The sequence below is a fragment of the Capsella rubella genome, unplaced genomic scaffold (assembly GCF_000375325.1).
Source record: "Capsella rubella cultivar Monte Gargano unplaced genomic scaffold, Caprub1_0 scaffold_1, whole genome shotgun sequence".
Taxonomy (NCBI): domain Eukaryota; kingdom Viridiplantae; phylum Streptophyta; class Magnoliopsida; order Brassicales; family Brassicaceae; genus Capsella; species Capsella rubella.
The window spans coordinates 12727018-12750456 of NW_006238923.1; the positions used below are offsets into that span (position 1 = coordinate 12727018).

The following is a 23439-nucleotide window of genomic DNA, read 5'->3' on the forward strand; positions in this document are numbered from 1 at the left end:
ATGTTGGAGAATTTTGAATTTTTTGAGACATAAATTACACAAATCATAATATTATTTTTAATGAATATATATATATTCATTATTTTTTGTTTTATTCCCGTTAAATCCCATTATAATTTAGGTTTATATTGTGTAAATATAATCAAATTTTGTGTCATATTATTTTTAATTGATATATATATATATATATTCATTCTAAAATATTTACTTAAAAACTATAAGCTATTATTTATATATTAGTTCGTATTATCAATAATTAGTAAGTTTTTTAATCAATTATTATTTTTAGTTTTATAATATAAAATATAAGAAAAGACCTTTCATATTTCTTTTAGAAAACTTATTTACATATGTCTAAATCTTAAAACTAAATGATAAAATGATATAATTAATTTTTAAAATTAAATAATAAAATGAGGTGGATGATGATTAGGATGATGAGGTGGCTTAAGGAGAAGAGAGCAAAGTTAACTTTATATATATAGACTAGCAGTTGACCCGCGCTGCGCGCGGAAGGTTTATATATATTTTTGTGATATTTTATTTATTTTAACTGATTTTCAAAACATATTATAGTTATTTTCTCTTGAATTATTATCTTTCAATATTTAAATTTGGATTAAAATCATTTTCTTTTTCATCAAGTTATAAATTAATATTTCGCTTTCAATTTTATTTTTCCCCTTTAAGATTTTATATGTACAATTACATAAATGTTGTTTTTATTCTACCATAAATTGAAAATTTACTTACATTCTTAAAGTCAGTAACACATTTAAAATTTTAAACTATGATCAATTTAAAATGAAAGTTGAATTATATTATTACCACTAACTAATATAAAATGAAAGTATTTCTTATTTAACATTTCATTTATTTACATAATTTATTTTTATTTATATAAATTTTCTATTAATTAAATAAGTAGCATAAATATGCACTAAATGAATGTTTTAAATTTATTTTAATGTAGAAAAAATGTGGTTTATGTGGATGCTTAGGTGGCATCATGAGAAGAGAGAAAAAGCTAACTTTATATATATATATTACTGCACAATGAATATTATAATCAACCGAATGTTCTAACGTATATAAGAGCATGATTAATGGTAGGCTTTTAGCCTTAAGGTTTTGTTAAGAAAAACTTTTAACCAACTTCGTAAACCTCAACCTCTATAACAATTTTTTTTTGGGTCCACTTCCTTCTCAGATTGGAAACTTACCCAACCTTGTTAAGGTAGGCCTTAGTACAAACATTTTGTAAATTTCACCCACTTCCATTGGAAATTTCACCAACTTGGTAAAACTTAATCTCTATATCAGTTCTTCCTCGGGTCCACTTCTTTCTGAGTTTGGAAACTTAGTTGAGCTGGATTTGTCTAGCAACAACCTCACATGTGAACTTCCATAAGAAATTGAAAATCTCGCAGGTTATTCGAAGCTACTACTAAATGGGAATCCACTATCAGGAAGAGTTCCTACATTTCTAAGTTTCTTAACCAATCTCGAGGTTCTTGATTTATCCTTAAACAATTTCAGCTCCCAGATCCCGCAAACTTTTGACTCCTTTTTAAAGCTTCATGACATGAACCTAAGCAGAAACAAATTCGGCGAATGTTTTCCCCGCCTCACAAAGCTGACTCAATGAAATAATCAAGATCTCAGCCACAACCAGCTCGATGGAAAAATCCCATCAGGGCTCAGCCTCTTGCAAAGCCTTGATAAGCTTGACCTCTCACATAACAATCTTTCGGTTCTCTTTCCAACAAGTTTTGAGGGCTTAAAAGCGCTCATACATCGAGATATTAAACAATAAACTCGAGGGTTCACTTCCAGATAATGCAGAGTTTCGAAATGCAACATCAGATTCATTGTAGGGAAACTAAAGCTTATGCAGTAATATTGCTAGACAAAAGTTAATATTAGACTATAACCAGTGCTATAACACAGTTTGAATTATATTTAGTATAAAAATGGATATATTATATATTTTAAAATAAAGTTTTGATAGATGATTATAGTAAGTGAAACATTTCAATCCGATACGTAGTAAGAATTTTTGTTGAACGTATTTTTGTTGAAAAGAAATATATTATTTAAGTCTAAATTTTTGACCAGTTTCAAGATTTCTTTTCATTTTTCTCATAGATTAAATAGTTTATATCCGTTTTAAAAAATTCAACTCATGGCATAGGTGGAAAATATAATTATATATATATATATATATATATATATATGATAATTTATTTCTTTCATAAATATGGAACCATTGAGAAATGAAGTATAATGATTGTAACGCATGTGTCCAAATTCTGGTCGTAATGAAGTTTTGTAGGGTGTCGATTCACATCAAGTGTGGGTATCGGTCGTCACCAAGGTAGAAGTGGTGTTGTCTGGTGGTTGTGTCTACTGACACCAGTTTTCTGTGAGCATTGATTTGTGTTTTTGATTGCATGGTTTGGTTGTTTGGTATTCGTTTGTGTGTGATTGTGATCTTAACGCTTGTGTCCATAGCCCAGTAGATGGGATAATCGCTTCATTGAGTATTTTTGATAATACTCACGCATCTCATTGTGTTTGTGGTGTAGGTAAAGTGTGGCATGGAATCATGGCAATAAAAACCAGATTTTTTCATTTTTGCTGAGATCCCTTTATTTCAATGTGTACTGCTTTTGCTACACTTAGATCACAAATTCTAACTTAATAGTTGAATCAAAAAATGAATATGCCATTCATAGCAAAATTTTGAATTAGTACAATTACAGTAGTTCGATGAGTAATATATATATATATATGAAATATTAGCACTCTCACACCGTTTCCATCTTTGTTATTACATTTTAGCACCGTTTGAGACTATGGCACCGTTTTTGACTGTGAATAGACAAAACACTCCCTAACTTAAACATTTAACTAAACAACTTCTCTCACAATATTGTTTCACACACCAAATTTTGTTTCCTTTACTATATATTTTAAACTTTAATAATAATAAACAGAACAATATCTTCTCATCTATCGACTGTAAACAAAAAGAGATTGAAAATAATACCTAAATCCCCAGTTTATCTTCTACATCTACCATGTTTCTTCTCGAAGAACTATTCTCAACTACCATGTTTCTTCTCGAATTTCAGATATGGTTGCCAGAGATCTTGAAGGAAAATAATTGCCCAGAAACTCTCGTTGTCTCTAACCTGCTCTACCCAGATTTGTTTTTCAATGGATCTGCAAATTATTTAAGGTTTACTCCACTATTCCTTTGCTTCCTCGAGTTACGTTCTTACCACTACAACCCCCAATAGATTCTTCCATTACAAAGAATCCGTCTGCTTTTCTTCATTGTCGTAGGGTTTTGAGTGAAGACGAAACACCTTTCTAGAGTCGTCAGAATCGTCCCTCCTTTCTAGAGTCGTCAGAAGCATTTCTAAGTGTTGTTTTGTGCACAAACCTTAGCAAACGTAGATTTTGTGGACATATAATCGTGGACTTCATTTTTGTGGATGGCACTTCTTGGATAAAACGAGTTCCAGAGGTCAAATCTCACATTTTTGTTGATTTTGGAATTTTTCTTGGATGGCATGTAGTTAGAAATGCTTGTGCCGTGTCATACTTTTGCTTTGATCAATCATACATGTGCATCTACTAAAAGGGAACTTTTTGGTTTGCTTGAAGAAGAAAGCACGTTCGTGTCCAAAATGTACGTCACGTTACTTAACGCTGCTTTTATTCAACGTGAGATGTTGATTTCCACGAAATAATGACCATATGTTCAGTTTATTTGTAGCATCAACAATCATGCTTTTGTATACCAATTATCATCTTTAATGTTAACCATTTGTGTCTTTCTTCTCTGTAATGTTCACATTCCAAAATATTATCTTGCAAAGGTATTATTCCATCTTTTGCACCATCTCAAAATCTTCATAAGATAAGATGTAAAAAAAATTGAATATCCATAGGAAATCTTACAAAGTTATTATTTCAATGAATCTTCTTGACACTCATTATCTTTTTCTTCCTGAATTTTCTAACAATAACATAAAAAACAGATTCAAAATGATATCATAATCAAACCAACAATAAACGTAACCATCATACCACATTCGTAACCATCAAACCGCTGCCATCAAATCACATCACAACCACAACATTTCCAGCCACCACATCATATCCACCGTATCGCATCCACCACATTTCATCACATTCACCGAAACGGAACTCTACCATTGAACTTCAATTCTGTGGACAGCGATTCATGGATTTCATCTCCGTGGACAGAGAGTTTCTTGGACGTTTCTTTCTTAAATTTAGTGGCCAGTTGGAAAACAATGATAATGAGAATCTCCGGAAACTAAAGATGCAAAAAAATTATTTGACCAAGAAATAGCAAAATTTTAAAAGATGTTAAAATGATACGTCGGAGGTTAAGGTACACAACCATTTGATAAGAAGATTGGGTCGAACACACAATTCCAGAAAACATGAAAACTGAATCTTGCTGGAGAAATCCAAAAAAAAAACGAACGAGCACAAAAACGAATATTCAAAAAAAGGAACACTTAATCAATTCAATGTTTAGCAACATACATAAAAAACGGATTGACTCACCTTAGATGAGAAGAGCTTCTAGGTCCCATTTCCTGTAAATTGTAAAAAACCGTAAAGATAAAAAAACAATGAATTATGAGTAAAACTTCACAATTTTTAACAAAAATAGCAAATATAATTCACATGAATCAGTGCAAAAAACCTCAATTTCACGTTGAGTATAAACACCCACAGAGACAAAAAGAAAAAAAAAAGAAAAAAAAATTGCCGTCGAGAGTAGGAAGAAGAAGACGAGAGAGGTGAGTTTTTATTATAAGCCGCTTTCGCTAGCAATTGATGGCTAAGATGAAATTATATCCAACTTGAGCATTTTTTGGTTTGTTTCACTCATCTTTTAAGTTGGAGGACATAATTGTCCAAATCTGGCGTCTACAGTGTAAAAGTAAGTGAAAACGGTCCATAAACACAAGAGGGTGTTAACGCGAGAACTAAGACACATAAACGGTGTCTCTCTATATATATATTACTAGATTTTAACCTGCGGTACACCGCATGAAGATATTTTATAATGTCTTTCTTTTTTTATTAATTTTGTATGGTATATAAGATTGTACTACATGCTGGAAAAAAAATTGTACAACTGTATTTTAATGTTAATTCTATGATTTAACCCGTGTAATATTGCATGACAATTTGTTTTTTATATAATGTTAATTTGATCAACTTAACTAAATAAGTCTAATATTCAAAATAATGAAATAATGTTGGCATAACATAATTCGTTTAAATAGCCTAATTTCAGATTAAAATATTTTGTGAGTTTTACTATAGTAGACAACCCGTAAAAATATCTATAGTCATAACTTTGTAAATTATAAACCGCTTCATCACATGACCCGTGCTACACAATTATCAATAATATTTTAGTACATACATTTTTGTATCGTTTGAGTAATATACGTCCGTTTTCAAAAATTCAAATTGCAACATATGCAAAATAAAAATTATATTTTTATTATACATATGTTGTATGTAATAATATAAATTTGAAAACAAATAAGATCATATAAAGATATTGGAGAAATATTTGATTTATTAGGGAGAGATTTTAGGAAATTTTGTTAAATGTAATAAATAATGGTTTCTAGTTTTGCAATTTTATTATGATTTAATTACAAAATTTACCTTAAATTTTTGTTATTTATTCAATTGCCATGAGTTTAATTATGAAAATATTACAAAATAAAAAGTTATAACCCAAAAGGTATATCAAAAATGTTAATATAGAAATATATATATATATATATACTATTTTCTTTGAATTTTGTTAATTTTAGTGTGTTGCGTTGTATATATACCTCTTTGAATCAAATGGCAACAAAGGTTAACTTGGTTATGGGATTAACAATTGTGGTAGATGTTGAGAGTTCAAATTCTCTAGTGTAAAAATTTAACTTTCTAAAATTAAACGTCCTAATTTAAAGTTAAAGGTATTACTTGGCATCATAGTCATAATCCAGATACAGCATTGGAAATTGAGACCATTCCTTGTACAACCATTGGCAGCCTACAAAGGTTGTATCGTCTTTTTATTTGCTTGAAGTCATAGAGAGATAGTGAAAGAATACATGTAGTGTTGCAACTCCACCCAAAAGAGGAAGAGGTCGACCAAGAAAAGGACAAGTCAGATTTGTTCATCCATTGATACTTTAAAATCATTTGAATGCTTATTGATATTTTGATATTTTGATTGAAATAAGGAGCCAATGGTTATATTGTTTGGACAAGGAACACCATTACAAGGAGAACCTTCTCAGGGAGCACGTCAACTGTCTCATGAAGCACCTTTAATAGTTTTGTTAAGACATGTTCCAAACAAGTGATGTCTATTCATTATGAGTTCCAAAAGGTTTACATCACAAACATAGAATTGTTTGCTTAATAACCTAGCATAAGTTTTTCCTGATTTCCTTTCCTAAACAATACATAACCCAGCACAATGGTGATAACACAAAGCCACACAAAACAGACTTTGAAGCACAATTTACACTTGTTGTGGAGTTCCTTTTTGCTGATCATTTCTTCTTCCTTCACTTCTTTCATCATAGCCTTCAACTCATTCACTTCTCCTTTGATTTTTCTAATCTCATTTGCAGGGATGGCTACTCTTGGTAAAGCATCATCTACTTCTTCAAACACGGCATCCTCGACCCACTTAAACAAACTCTAATGAACAAAAAAATGACAAATAGTTAGCTAGCTTACACTGATTTTTCTACCTAAATAATAAGTTTTCATATACTTACATCTCTTTTGCTTGTCCACGAATTCACATCACGTTTGCTTGCACAACGAAAGAGGTCGTCCCGGATTCTCTTCAGGTTTAGATGTAAAGATCGTGACACCTAAACCACAAACACACTTGCTAGGCACACCACGCTCACTAACGCCACTCGTTGTGACAGAGCTCGAACTTGAACTCATCGGAACAGATAGATTGCAGAAGAATTTTGGGGATTTTCAGATTTTGTGACCTAGAAATCGATTTGGGGATTTTAAGTTTCATCAATGTGTAAAAAGACGTCGTTTTGTTAACAGATAAACGGCAACGTTTGCATTAAACGAAAGCAGGAGACGGATTGTTAACCCCGTCTGTGCAGTTCTAACAGCGAGTTAACACCATGGTTAAAACGGCTCAGTCAACAAAAGTTTGATAATTTAAGCAAAGTCAACAAAAAGTTTGTAATTATAAAGGTTTCCGAAAAATTCATGATTAAACGTCCCAAATTTGAAAGTTGAAAATTATTATAACATTTTCCCATTGAATAATACCCCTAAACACCATTATCATTCTACTCTGCACAAAAACAAAAACAAAAAGTTTCCTTCTTTGAAAACCATTAACCAATCCGAGTATTTTCTCATGGCCCGAGGAATTTCATGTGGAAGTTCTTGATGAAATGGAAATCGATCATTGACCATGACCACTTGATTCAGTCTAATTTTTATCATATCTCAGTCAGTACACTCACACACACGTCATTTTGACCAATAGTCCCTAAATATCTTCCAAAGCAAAGAGTTGAAATTTACTCAACGGATTGTTCAACGTTTAACACCTAAGAAGGTTTCGTAATTTCACAAAGTAAACAGCCAAAATAAGAAATTTGAACCCACTACTGGTTTAGGCTACTTAGAGCATTTTTAAGGGTGTATCTTTGAGGATGTATCTTAACCATTAATAGGTATATTAATAATGAAAAGTGTAAGTTAAGAAGATTTGATTTTGAGGTGATTATTGGTTAAACCTCTAGTATCTTAGAGTTTTAATAATATAATAATATTTATATATTGTTAAATTTTTGAAATTAAATAAATTATTAATAAACTGAAAACTTAAAAAAATAAACATATAAACATATATAGAAAATACAATTCAAAATAATTTAAGAAAAACAATAATGATAAAAATTAGAAACACAAATATAGAAATAATAAACATTAAAATGACAAACAGTAATAGATAGAAACATATTAATTGAAGCACAAAACATTATAAGAAATTAATGCAAAGTTTAGAAATCAATCTTTCCATCTAGGGTTCATTTGAGAGAGATTTTTCGATTTGGGGCTTTTTTTTCTTTTTGACAAACCAAAAAAAAAAATCGTTTGTTTACTTATTTTTTTACCCATTCAACTTCTGCCACGTTGCGTAAGAACTGAGTCGGAAAAGATGTTGGATAGCATCCGGATGCTCCTTCACATTCTACTGTTTTCAATATCTGGGTTTTAAATATTACTCTAAGGGCCGATCGGATATAGCCATAAAGATGGCCTTACCCGACGCCGACATGTTAAATTAAAATTAGAGGATATATAAAAAGTAGAATTGAAAATGATTTGTATAAATTTTTTAAATCCTATCTTATTCAGTAATGAATTTTAAAAGTCTAATGAAATTTAGTAAGGGAAAATTACATTTTAACTTTCAACGTGTTAGTCAGTAGCACTTTAAATTTCGAGAACTAGCATTATAAATAACCAAAATGATTTCTAACACTTTACACATTAAAACTAGCTTGTATGTTCGCACCGCAATGATGGAGTAATAATGTCCATCAACAAAATATTTAAATTAATTTTTAGTTTGTTTTATATATAAAAAGATAATAAAAGAGGTGGCAAAAGAAATAAGAAAAAATAAAAGAGATTTCATCTTCATCGACTACTCACTGTCTGATCATGAATCTTCTAGATATTATTTATGTTCGTTTCGTTGACGTAATCGCTGCCGCTGCCGCTGATATTATATTCACTTTACTGATTGTGATCAGAAACCGAAGAATCATCCCCATTTGAATAGGGTAAAGGTGTGATATTCTTGATATATATAGGAGACTATTTGGTTCCTAACGAAAAATCAATCAGTTTGAATCGACCTAGTGGATATACATATCTAAATATTGTATATATATTTGTGGCAAATATGTGGTCGGACTTTGAGTAGTAGTAGAAATTGTAAATGATAAAATTAATTGAAATTTAAATTAAACAAATAGAATTTAACTATTTCTTTTTTACAGACAATAATGATTTAATATTTTATTCTTGAAAGTAAGTATTTTATTTTAAAAAAATTGAATGGTTTAGGATATTTGATTAAAACATTAAATGGTTTCGGGTTATGATATATGATTATAACCTATAGAGATTGTCTCATGGTAAAAAAAACATGGAAACATAATTTCTAATTTGATTTTTGTCTACTCAACCAAAGATTTGAAGCAAAAATATTTAGAAGAATAAAGAAGAGAATTTAGCATATTAGCACCGTTTATGTCTTTCTATTCACGGTCTAGCACCGTTTCAGCAAGTCACACCCTTTCTACTTACCATTTGACTCTTATGTCCTTCTAACTAAGACATCCGATCGAACTAAACAAACATTTTATTAAACGGTGAAAAATAAAGAAACTGTCATTTAAATAAACTGTCATTTATTTGGAAAACAGAAAATTTACCATTAATTACAGTTTCCAAACTTTTTCGTTCTTCTAAGGTGGAACCCTAGAGCCGCCGCATCTTCTCCCAGTTCAAACCGGAATCTTACCGGAAAACACTCATTACCCCCAAGACAGCCGTTCTTCTCTAGCCGTCATCTGAGGCCTAGGAGCTTTTCGTCGCAACCTGTCATCGGAGCCCTAGGTACCCATCTTGCGAACGACATCTATGGCCTCCAACCGCCGCATCACTGGGTTCTTCAAACCGCAATCGACGCATCCGCCTACAGATGCAGATAACTCTGAGGATCCCCCCCTCTGAATGGGATCCTCGTCTTCCTCACCGTATATTCGCCACCAACCGTTACCCCGACGCCCGGCTCAATGTCTACTCAAAACCGGATATACTCACTGTAATCTACAAGGTCCTAAAAGGCACCCAAGAGTTCGATACTATTCTTGATTCCCCGCTGCGGTCGTTGTTTAAGTTAAGAGTCAGCGAGTGTAGTATCTCGTGTAAATTGGTCCACGCGCTGCTCTGCCGACAATTGGTATCCAAGCGGAAGTACGAGTTGTGGACTGTTTTCGGTGGACAACCGTTACGATTTTCGTTGATGGAGTTTGGCGCTGTCACAGGTTTGGATTGCTCCGAGTTCCCCGAAGATTATGATCCTGATTACCAACATTTCCCTGCCCCCGGAGAGCAATGTTACTGGGATAATCTTATTGGTGACGACCGGAAGGCAACTTTGGCTGATGTTTCCAAAGTTTTCGAAGACCCCAAGGTTGATGATTTGCAAAAGAAACTTCGTCTTGCGTTGTTGCTTATCGTGGATGGTGTCCTTATTGCTTCTAGCCAAACACACCGGCCTACATTCAAGTTTGTGGAGATGTTGGCTGATGTTGACTCTTTTCTAACGTTCCCTTGGGGCCGTGAATCCTTCTTGAAGACCATTTCTGCTATGATGCCTGGTAAGAAGATTCTAACCAAACCTGCTTCGAAAAAGCTCAGAGTTCAGGGGAAATACTCTGACCCTCTCTCAACATTCACTGAACAACTCCAGTAGAAGACATTCCGCCTCAATGGTTTCCCTCTATCTCTCCAACTGCTCGCTTATAGGAACATTAGTGGCCTCCTTGATAAGATCCCCGGTTCCAATGACCCTCGTACCTTTCTAGAATGGGATTCTGTTGGTATTCCCAAGAATAGCTTGCAGCTCACAGATGTCCACCAATTCGAGCGCTCACCTGAGGTATGTTCCACCCTAAAATTACCTACCAAGATAACCCATCCACGTGGATAACACTCTTATGACTAGTTTTTTTTGTTTTCCCAGTTAACTATCTCTAACTATATTCATGTCGACCCACCGGAGGAGGGTTGGGGAGAGTTCGACGATGAAGTTAAAGACCGCAAGGTTTCTTACTTGATGTCTCTAATTGAAGAAAGACATGTTTTCAAAAGTAGTGAGTGGCCTGGCGGTGATTCTTCATTGCCTCTAATTGTCATTCCAGAAAAACCACGTGATGTTATCCATAGGCGGCACATTGTCTCTCGGAGAAGGAAGACATCACAAAGGTTTCGCTCCCGTCAGTCCACGACATCCAAGCACAAAGATAAGCCAGTTACCCCAATGGATAACCAATCTAACATCGAAGATCCACTCCAAAATGATCTCAGATATTGGTTTGAGGCTCAACTCACGTCTATCCGCTCCAGTTTTGATGCAAGGCTGAATAAGTTGGAGTCTAAGAACAAAAAATTGATTGGGAAATTAAACTCTATGCTTTCTCGTGGTATATGGAAACCACGCCATCGCCGTCAGCTCCACATTTTCAAGAAACGTTGTGTTAATAATAAGAAGGAATCACAGCCTCCCCCCCCCCCAACAAAGAGGGAGTGTGTGATAACGCACACATGAGTGTTCCCAAAACTGTTAACTCTGAATTACATGAAACGACATTAGACACTGGTAGTCCAGAAGATATTCTAGACGGTGGGCACGACTGGTCAAAATACAGTACAAATGTATGTATTTTCTTCCCACTACTTGTCTTTTTTATTTTTTTTGTTAGGTTAATCGTGTTTGTGATTCTAGAGGTTATGATTCTCTTTTTTTTTTCAACAGGATCCTCTCGACGAGTCTATAAACTTAGCTGCAACACCCTCTAAGAGTCATGTACACATTACTGTAAGCAACCCCTGTCAAGTATGCATCTTTTGACTCCTGTCAAGATCTTACCTTCAACATCTTATCTCACATTTTCTACCAATCATTTCCCCTGCATGTTTTCCACACACAGGGTGATCAGGACGCCAAGTTTCTCTCGCAGTTGCCAGTCCATGCAGAGGATATCCAGCAAGAGGATGCCCAGGGAGCCAAGGCCCTACAAGTCTATGCAGAGGATATCCATTCCGTGAATATCCAGGAAGATGATGTACAGGCACACGCTATCCAGGCACAAGATGACCATCAACATGGTGACCAGGCAGAGGGTGACCAGGCAGCCAAACCCCTACCAGTCGAGGCAGAGGATATCCATCCAGAGGATAACCATGCAGAGGATTATCAGGTATGAGAGTCCCTATTCCAGGTCTTACTCACCATTTCCTCCTACTTTAATTTTATTGTCCAAAGGAAGCACATCTCTCACAATACTTCTTCATTCATCCCCATTCCGGGGATATCCAGGAAGATGATGTCCAGGCACACGCTATCCAGGCACAGGATGACCATCAACAGGGTGACCAGGCAGAGGGTGACCAGGCAGCCAAACCCCTACCAGTCGAGGCAGAGGATATCCATCCAGAGGATAACCAGGCAGAGGATTATCAGGTATGAGAGTCCCTATTCCAGGTCTTACTCACCATTTCCTCCTACTTTAATTTTATGGTCCAAAGGAAGCACATCTCTCACAATACTTCTTCATTCATCCCCATATCCTCAGGAAACTCCCGCCGCATATATGTCCCAACCCATATATGACACTGCACCACGTTCCACATTATCTAACCCCTCCATATCTCCTCCTTCCAACCAGCACAATGTCATATATGACACAGCTCCCAAACAGAGGCTTGAAGAGTTATATGAGGTATTTTTTCCCACATCGCAGGGACGATGGATAAAATCCGCCTATTGACAATACAACTTCTTTTTTTTTCTTCCATTATGTTATCTTACCTACTGTTATTTCCCCCCTTAGCCATTACCAGATGTATATATTTTACCTCCTTCCTCGGCTGTTGTTGTTGATGATGAAGGGAAAGAGATTCCAGTGAGCTCCAAAACCCTGTCCCCCTGTTTTAAAATTGTAACTTCATAAGTTAATCACACTCACTCTTAATTTATATGTGCAGTCCCCCCCACCAATCAAAGAGGACGTGGTCGCGATTGATAATGATGTACCTGTCCACGAAACACCTGTTCAGGTAAAAAACATTCGCCTGTTTATCCATATGGATTGCATTTCGTGGACACTGCCATCTAACCCAATACTTTGTCAACCTAGTCCAAAGCAGACGCGACTATTCCCCCGTCCTCAATTGGCGTTGATGATGTGGATGCCGAGTTGTCGGTCAGTTACTTAAAAATCCCTCACTTTATATTTCCATTTTTGGTTATATATGTACATAATGATTCACATTACTGACTCATGGATCGTCAACATAAATCTTAGACAGCTCTTGTATTGTATAAAGGAAACACGCAAGACGCTGAAGTAACGCAAGACGCTGATGTAGTATTCGATAGACTATTTTATTAAATTTCCTTTTTCCAGGTTTGAAGGAAATGTAATCCCCTATTTGTTTTGTTTTTTTCCAGCACAATGAAGATTCCCCACCCACTTATGTTGAAGTCAGTGATTCATCTCCTGCTAGGGAGAGGAAACGGGCCAATTTGTCTGATGCCGAATCTGCGCTTGTTGCGTCTTTATTGCAGAGGCCACAATACTCCCCATCCATGGGGCACGTCCTATTACCTAGATTGGATTATGCGCTTTTCGAGTACTTTAAGGAAACACTAGAATCGTCCCCTTCCACGTACGTTTTTCCAGTTTTCTCAGATATGGCGTTCTTGACCATTCATGTTTTCTAACACGTATGGCTTATTTTTTTCAGGGCACATCTCACTCGCTGCGATTTCCTAATTGATAACAAATTTATCCTCAACTTAGCGACCCTTACCCAATGGGTGTCCACTTTGGTAATCCCTTAACCTTTTACTTTTGTTGTATTCGGTTCAATTCAACTTTCATTATATGTTCAAACCTTTCACATTGGTTACACGGCACATGGAGGTCCTTGCATCTTTCTTACAGCAAAGACATTCCTATGTCCTTGAGCACGAGAGGTCTGCAATACTTCCTCCTTGGCTGGGCAACTATCTCCAAGGAAAGCATCGCAGTTTTCGGGCTGCCAAAAACAAGTTACGAGTGCGTTGGGACGCACAATTTGAAAGAGCTATCCCCGGCAATCCTGGCGAGTGGTTCGAGCGTATCGACATGATTTACATGCCAATGATTTGGGAAGATCGGCATTGGGTTGGGTTGTCTATCAGTCTACCCAACTGGTGTGTATACATATTGGACCCCAATTATGAATTATACGATAAACGCAAGGTCACCAATTTCATAGCTCCAATTGTAGAAATGCTGCCATACATAATTAACAAATTCTGCCAGCCACGCATGTCCCAGCAAAACGGTTTGTCCAAGTTCAAGTGGCAGAGATTTGAAGACATCTATGTGAACAGACGTTCAGGTGATTGTGGTCCTGTGGCGATGAAGTTGTTGGAACTTTACGCTAATGACAACGGCCCAGAGGAGATGGCAGAGATTACCGACTCAATTGTTGATGAATTCAGGGCACAATACGCCATGGATATATACACTGAATTAGTGGCTCCTATTTATGCATCCCCCGCTTGTTAATGTTGTATCAATCTTGTTCCACTTATTAACAGTACCATCTTTGTAAACATTTCTTTAGACTAACATCTTATTTATGCATCGATGCTTTATCTTCTGGATACTCTATTAATTGAAGTTCTTATCGCTTCTTAATAGTTTATCTACTGAAGTTGTATTTTCGGTCCATGTTATAGAAGACAAATGGTTGGATTAAGTACACTCTCAATCAAAATAATTCCAATCAAACATATCCACACGGATACCGGTCAAAGTGCACTCTCATAGTGGATGGTTATGTTATCCCATGTGTTTTCATTGATATACAAAATAATTCCATGTGTTTTCTTAATGTGTTCCCATGTGTTTTCTTAATAGTTTATCTACTGAAGTTGTATTTTCGGTCCATGTTATAGAAGACAAATGGTTGGATTAAGTACACTCTCAATCAAAATAATTCCAATCAAACATATCCACACGGATACCGGATCAAGTGCACTCTCATAGTGGATGGTTATGTTATCCCATGTGTTTTCATTGGTATACATGGTTTTCATTTTCATTATAAATTTGGAACATATCCAATATAATCATATCCACACTGATTCCTGATTGAGTCCACTCACACATAATTTTGTGAGAAACCTATCTTCTTAAACAAATCCACACGGATACCAGTTTAAGTCCAAAGTCCAACTACATGTTGCTTTATGTCTTTCCATATAAAGGGGAACGCACTCCCTCAGAACTTATGACCTATAGCTTCTTGATTCTTTAGCTAAACGTAATGGAGGCCAACCTGGTTCGCGATGTTAGTGTTATATATTCGTAATTCCATCTATAAAATTTTTAGATTGTGCCTCACCCTTTCTCTTTCGCAGGTCCACTCCGATCGAACTATCCACTTCCCAGCTCCCATACTAGCAAAGATCGTCAGCTACGTTTCTATCGGTGGGGTCGATTCTCTGAGGAATTGGATACACGCTGGCCCAGCAGGCAAAGACGCTGCGTTGTCCCCTGAGTGTCTCTCTGTTGTCCGTCTGGACCAATCTCCTCACATTCTATGGTGGTCTATGCCACATTCCAAGTTCTACCTGTTCTTCTGCAAGTGTTTACAGCACAGCAATCCATACGCTGTGTACGATGTTCTTAACAAAGGGGTAGTTTTTGAGAATTTGACCAGAGATTTCTACAGAAATGGTAAATGGTTAACGTTGTACGGACCTATCACCAGACTTGGAGCTGTTGAAGAAGACGAGTTTGGAGGTTACGTCTACCACCCACCGAGACTTGGGAGACGTGTTGTCCGGCGGATCTGCAACCGCTGCAACAAATCATGTGCCAACACGTGCCCACGTCCCAACGTTTGAGTTTAGATGTGTCTATCCACCTACAAATAATAATAAAGTAATCTTTTTTGGTATGGTGGATACCAATGTTTTGACATTGGGTTTTATTTATGTACTGTCCCATCCCGCTGTTTTGGGATGTTCTCTGTTAGTAAGCAAACGTCGTATTGCCCAGCGAATTTTCCTGAGGTACTTTTCTGTACCGTCCTTATTAACTGTTGAGTTTTTGTGTTTGCAAACCTTTGTTGTGTAATCAACATACTACTTTACCCACAGCTCCACGTATACCACACTAGTTTCACGTACCATCCTTTCAACCTGACATTCCTCCAATTTTAAACTGTATATTCTACTCCATTAATAAATGGTGGGGACTCTAATTTGTGAGGGGCTTTTGTCCAATATTAGCTAATTCAGTAATGATGGTACTTAATTCTTCTACCTGCCATCTTTCCCGCTTTGTTGTTAGGTTAAAGGGATGCCTAGGTTAAATGTCATTTTATAAACAGTTTGACCAGAGCTTATGAACCTAACAACATATACAATCCTTAACATAAACGCAGCTAACACCCATCTGTTCCTCTTCAATGGATCAACGTCAACCCGAAGGCACTTCTTTGGAGGTACATTATGTCCACACAGACTTATCCTCTTTTGTTTTTGTTTTATTGTTTTAATTTCCCTATCCTCGCACGTCTGTCCATCGAGTCATATCCACATCCCCGCTCCCCTGCTAGCGAAGATTGTATCCATTGTGGCTGAAGACGGTGTTGACTCACTCAAGAGCTGGATCAAAGCAGGTCCACTGGGTAAGGAAGCTGTCTTCTCTTCCGAAACACTTTCCACTGTTCGTCTTGACAAATCTCCCGATTTGCTTTGGTGGTCCATGCCACACTCCAAATATCACAGCTTCTACTACAAATGTTTAGCTGAGAACAACCCTTACGCGAATTGGGCTGACCTCAACAAAGCTTTTTCGTTTGAAACTTTAATAGAGCAGTACTACAGAACTGGAAGATGGGCACCTGCGTTACCTGACCACCACCCGGCGGAGAACTTCTTACTACCACCTACGATGCAGTTGAGAGTCGGAAGACCTCGCTGCCCACGTTGCAGGAGACCATCCCATCACCCTTCCACATGTCGCCATGGTTAGACTGTGTAGTTAACTATCAGCTGGATGCCCCCATATATTTCCATGCTTCCATGTGTCTCCATTTAATCGGCTCGATGTTTTATCCCATTTCTTTTTTTTTTTCATTCTACCTCCATGTGTTCTATCTTCATTTTCTCTCTATTGTTATTTTACCGTGGATTTGAGATATCTATAATTTATGTTTTTCTGTGATTTTCAGTCCATGTTTTGGAATCTCTTTCCTTCCGGTGACTCTATCTATATTTTCAATCCATCTTTCTGTTCTATCTTCGATACCAGTTCAAGTACATTCAGACATATCCACATGGATAGCCTCTAAATAACCCAATCTCCACACAAAAATTTCCACATGTAATCCATTCATTTTTTTGTTGAATACCTATAAAAGTCTGAATATCCACCTGGATATAGTCTCCTAACCGACTAAAAATGTAATCCAATGCTGGTTTTGTAATTTTCCCAACTATATGTGATTTTTAGCTGGTTTGTGGACGGACAACCTTCTTACTGGTTTGTGGTTGCATACTATATCCACACATACATATCCACAGGGATTCGATCAGATTCACACATACGACTTCTATATCTCACATGTTTGTTTAGGACATCTGTTTTATACGCCAACGTTGGTGTTCATGAAACACAATCTTGCAGGGACTAAGGAAAACACAATCTTGCAGGGACTAAGGAAAACAATACATTATGAAAACAAACACCCATAGATAACGCATACACTTTTACGAAACCAACATGATATCCCTTGCCAAATAGAAGAGAATGCAGTCCATACACCTCTCACCGTTACACTCCCCAAGCATATCATGCTCCTCCCAACAGTGTGGGAAATCATCAACATGCCACGTTTCGGAATATGTACCCCACCGTCGAGGTCCAACCATGTAAATGTGGTACATCAACGAGTTCGCCATTCGTGATAGCGCTTCAAAACTATATTTCTTCTTAAGCGCGTAGTAGTCATCACTCTTAAGTGTCCCCGCACAGCTTAGCAACATGTGATACGCCAGATTAGCCACACCGTATACATCCTTGACACGTTCCAATGTTACGAGTGACTCGTTTAGATCACAAGTCCTAAATCCTAGCAGCAGGCCTTTCACATACAGCGCGTACGGATTCCCAGCATTTAGACACCACCCGAAGAAATCGAATAATCTGCTGCTCGGTCGCCACCATCGAACAAAATCGTAACTCCGATCTAACCGGACAGGAAACAACGTCTCTTGCGAGAGTACAGCGATCTTCCCCTCCTTCCCAGTCCGGATCCAGCTTGCGAGTTCTTCTATCCCCTCTTCTGCCACATAGCTAACGATCTTCGCTAGTATTGGAGCTGGGATGTGGACATTAGGAACAATACCTTCCTGCATCCCACACATGACAATCAGACGTTACATTAATACACATAACAATAATACTCGTCAAAAATTGGATTTTTTTTGTGGATAGACAATTACAATTACCTTCCCTGCAACCGCCGCACCACTACTCTCGCCAACCGTTACAGGACGTTCTCGGCGAACAAGAGAACTGCGTCCGTAGAAATGTCTTGACGCAGTTATCCTATGTGGATCTGCCATCTCACCCTCGTCACTCTCATATCCGTGATCTGGTTCCATTTCAATACGGTAGTAGTTTTTCTCTTCTCACGAACATGTCCCTTATTTATTGCAGCTTAAACCTAACACCTATAGGTCTGTGGGATTTCCAACGCTTGTTTGGAGGGAATACTCCCGCCTAAACTTCCTGCCCTACTTTTTCCGCAACCACCAACATTGGTTCATACATCTACCCACCGGTCATCTCTTTTTCCAAAGCACTTCAGTGTTACATAAATCTGTTCTATTTATCAGTACATGTGGACAATGCCCTGTGGACAAGTTATAATAGACAAATAACTATATCCATATGAAGATGTGCGAAGCCATTAGTAAACCAGATCCTAATCACGCTTACTGTTTGTTAAACATGAGAAAGTAAATGACATAATTCATAAGGTGTTTCATTATGGATAATGCATAGTAAATGACATAATCCATAGTGCCTCCCATTTACACTTATACTAATCACGCTTACTGTTTGTTAAACATGAGAAAGTAAAGGGAATTCTTTTGATTAACTCCACTAAGACAAAATTTTAAGTTCGAAGCCATGTGGATACCTTTGACCTTTACTTCATAAGTTAGGTAGCTATTTGGCACATGTACAATCCCATGAGATTTTATTGGTTGTTAAACATGACAACACTCGTCGAAAGATAATGGGCTCACATTTTAGCCTAATTAATATAGACATTAATATACTGAACACACATATCCTTGAACATATCCTTAACCGCTTGGCTACAGCCCAAAAAATTACCAATGTAACTTATCCCCCATTACAACCTAAACCATCGGCTTTTTGTCTTTCACAAAAAAATACCAGACTAACCGAAAACCCCATTACAACTGTGTGGCCTGACAATGTAGTCCAAAAAATTTCATCACACATATCCGTTAATTGTTTAGCTTAACCAAAACACCCATTACATCAAAAACCTCCCGGGTGTCGACTTTTCCATCATCCATAACTCTCTTCAGATGGGGTTGTTACACCTAGTCCTATTGTGCCCAGTCCCTTTGCACCTCGAACATCTCTGAATTTTCGCCGGAGCTGTCGAAGATTTCTATTCAAACAAACAATAACTCAATGTCAAACCATCACAACCATCAAATATAGATAATGGCAAACCATCACAACCATCAATGTCAAACGTGCCAAACATTGTAAAGATTCAAATATCTTACTGGGATTTCTCCAATGGACGGTATCCTCGATTGTTTAGGCCTCCCGGATGGCCTCCGTGCATTAGGTGGCAGCAGCTCCCTATAGACAATCTCGTCAGACAACTCTATGTTGGATGCATCAAACTCTGGGGTAATGACCCCTGCATAAGTAGCTGCCCATGTAGTTGTTTTGTAAAACTCCCCTACCAGTGTAGCATGAGGAATCCCTTGAGTATTTGCTGCCAACATCGCATGGCCACATGGGATTTTGTCTTTGTCATATTTTTTGCACGTGCACTTCTTCAAATCCAGCAAAACATGATGCTTCCCACCGAACAACCCTACCACTTCATAACTCCAGCTACTTATAGTACCAACCTTGCTACTCTTTACCTCCACCATACGCTTTGTCATCTGTTTATCTACCTCGGGTGTCACCAAACCCTTATGCTTCCCAGCCTTCTTCCTACGAGCACTAAACCAGCGAGTAAGCATAGCACGGATGAATTTCAGAAGCTCCACTATTGGCGAAGCCCTTCCTTTCCACAAAGCCTTGTTCAAAGTCTCTGCGATGTTGCTAGTCATAAGGTTATAACGTTCTCCTTGGAAATATGCCCGTGACCAATGAGCAGCCCCAATTTTGTCCAAGTACTTAGCACATTCCATGTTTTTCGCCCTTATATTTTTGTATAACACCCTGAACGCACCAACTGTGTAAGCATAACCAGCGTTGCTAACCATCTTCGCCAAACCTTTGCTATGGAATCTAGCATTAACATTCCTAGCCAAGTGAACTATACAAGCTCCATGCTTAGCTTTTGGGAAAACACTTCTCTTAGCCGTGTATATAGACTGGTTATGATCTGAAATTATCGTTAGCGTATCACTGTCAGCAATAATCCTCTCTACCTTCTGGAAAAACAATGTCCAAGCTTCATCATTCTCGCTATCCACAATTGCGAACGCTAGGGGGAACACTTGGAAGTTAGCATCCTGTCCACTTGCTGTCAACAATACTCCCTTATATTTCCCGATCAAATGTGTCCCATCCACAACTAGCACTCGCCGTAGATGCCTAAAACCTTGGATTGACGCACCAAATGCTAGAAACATATACAAGAATCGCTCTTTTCCATCATCTCCAACTACAGTTTTAATGTCAGTCACGGTGCCAGGATTTCCAAGCTTCAATGCGTGCAAATAATCAGCAAGTTTGTCATACTATTCTTCCTCTGTCCCAAACAAATTCCCCTGGGCCTTCTCCCGCGCTCTCCAACATTTGCTGTAAGATGCATCAACCTTAAGCTCTTCCAATACTAGCTGTTGCAAATCCATTGGTACAAGCCCCTTTGAGGGATCACTGTATTTAGCTTTATAAACAGCTGCTATTACTCTCGATGTTGCCTTCTTCTTGTACTCATTTCTTGTTTCCACGGGGCAAGTGTGTTCAAGTGAAGCTTTCCTTATTTCATAATAACCACTGTTTCTCAACTCACAACACAACATCCTCCAATCACATCTTTCATCCACCCAGTTTAGCACAAAACAATCCTTCCTGGTTCTCGTTTGTCTGAAATGGAACATTTTTTTATCGCATATATAGCTATCCCTATTTGGCAATCCTCCTTACTTGCGAATACTTTGCCCTTGTATATCCCTCTCTCGTCATCATCCCAATCAAGATCCGGTATCGCTTCCCTCACATACTCTGTATCATCAAACAATGGTGGAATATCAAATTCCTCATCATCTATCTCCTCTAACTTACGTTTCTCTGCAGGACGTGTCGTCCTCTGCCCATTACTTTCACCAAGCGGATCACCTAACCCCCCTCTTTGTGGATATCGAACAGCCCCCTTAACATCTTCCTCCTTTTTCAAGTTCACACTTTCATCAAAAGGGTCATGTGAGCTCCACATTACCTCAACTGGGTTGGTCCGACCAAAATCATCTCCAATGAAATTTCCCCAGAACTCTCTATCATAACCTTTAGGAGACACCACAACATCAGTTTCTTCTGGTTCCACCCCCTCCATTTCACCCCATTCACCTTCCGCTTCCAAACTTCCACCACCAGTCTCCCCACCTTCCTTCGTTTCTCTCACCACCTCGTCAACATCATCTAGTAGATCTGCATCAGATTGCGTAGTAATGATTTCAGGTGGTTTTGAAGCAGGTGTAGACGTACCAGGAGTAGACGATGTCAGGAAAATATCTTCCAAATCATTCTCGCTTCCACCTGAACTCTTACCAGAAGAGTAACTCCCGCATCCTCTCTTCACGCCACCCTCACACTCTGCTTTCCCGGTTGCTATTTCCACACCTCTTTTTCTGTATTCCCCAAACTTAACAAACATGTTCAAGCACTTGTTTGAGCGGAACAGACTATTGAAATACTCCAAACCACTGGGGGTAGTGACCAGCACTGGAGGAGTTCTCGCCCCTGTCGTGAACTCCATACTATTGGGTGGACAGAAGCTGAAACTAGCCTTTTTCACCCCGACGTTAAACTCCGACACGACAGCATCTTCAAAGTCTCCCAGAGACATATCCTCCGACACCGGCACCGCTCTCGAAACCAAATACTTGTCCACTTCAAACCTCCAAATCCCATCCAAGCAAAGAGACCACTCTCCACACAGAACGATACAATGTCCATCGAAACCAACCTAATCCACAAAAACATAGCATAGTTAGTTTTCAAAAGTTTCGAATCCACCCAACTCCATAACAAAATTGGGAATCATGTATCCACGCAAAAAACCTTTGAATCAGACATGTCGGCTGTTCGGGAGCATTCACAAAATACAATTTACTTCTTTTCCTTATCCACACAACATCATAACCTTAAAAAAATTGGTTCCCAAATATCAGCCGCACGATCTATGTCAACTACAGTTTATAACTGACGGTTCAGATCTATTTTAAAGGAACTTCTTTAGTTAGTATCTAGTTAACGCTCTTTTTTATGTCCTCCAACATGTGAGGTTATTATCGTCCATAAACGTAGTCTACAGTGCCAAAAACATTGAAAAACGGCGCCTCATCCCAAAAGGGTGTCATATTGTAACAAAACATAGACAAACGGTGCTATCAAGCAACCTTCCCAATAAAGAATTGATGATGATTTTGATTGTTCTTCTCAATTTTATTGCGCGAGATGAAGAGCGATTGTAAGTCAGAGTGATGACGTTTGAAGAAAACTAGAGAATCGGAAAAAGGAAAATCATTCCATTTTTACTGCTCTCACTTTTTTCTCTTTGTGTACGATTTTTCAGATCTAGTTTTGTTTCTTTATTGTTTTGCCCAGATCTTCATTGTGGCTTGACTTTTCAGAAGAGAAAGGGCAACAAGAGTGAACTTTCCATTCATTCCCATCAGCGTAGAGGTGGGGTTCCGACAAACAATGCAGCTGTGACATGGCTGAGGATCCCTGATTTAGGTATCTCCCGTTGAAAACTACCGAGGTTTTATGTATTTTATAAACCATATTAAAGTTTATAATTTTCATTATTTAAAAGGGGTATCTTTGAAAATAGATAGAAAATGGCGTATTTTTTAAAAAATGTACACCAAAAGGGGCATTCTCAAAAATTCTCAAACAAAATTATTGTAAAAACCTCTATATATTAGTATTCAATAAACTAATAATCACTAATAAAATTTTTCCCGTTTCAAATTAGGTCAAT

General features: G+C 37.4%; 1 pseudogene; it reads right to left on the reverse strand.

The window, feature by feature from the left end:
• Window positions 1-6489: 6489 nt before the first annotated feature.
• On the reverse strand, window positions 6490-7035 carry LOC111832362 (annotated as a pseudogene).
• Between the last annotated feature and the right edge of the window lie 16404 nt (window positions 7036-23439).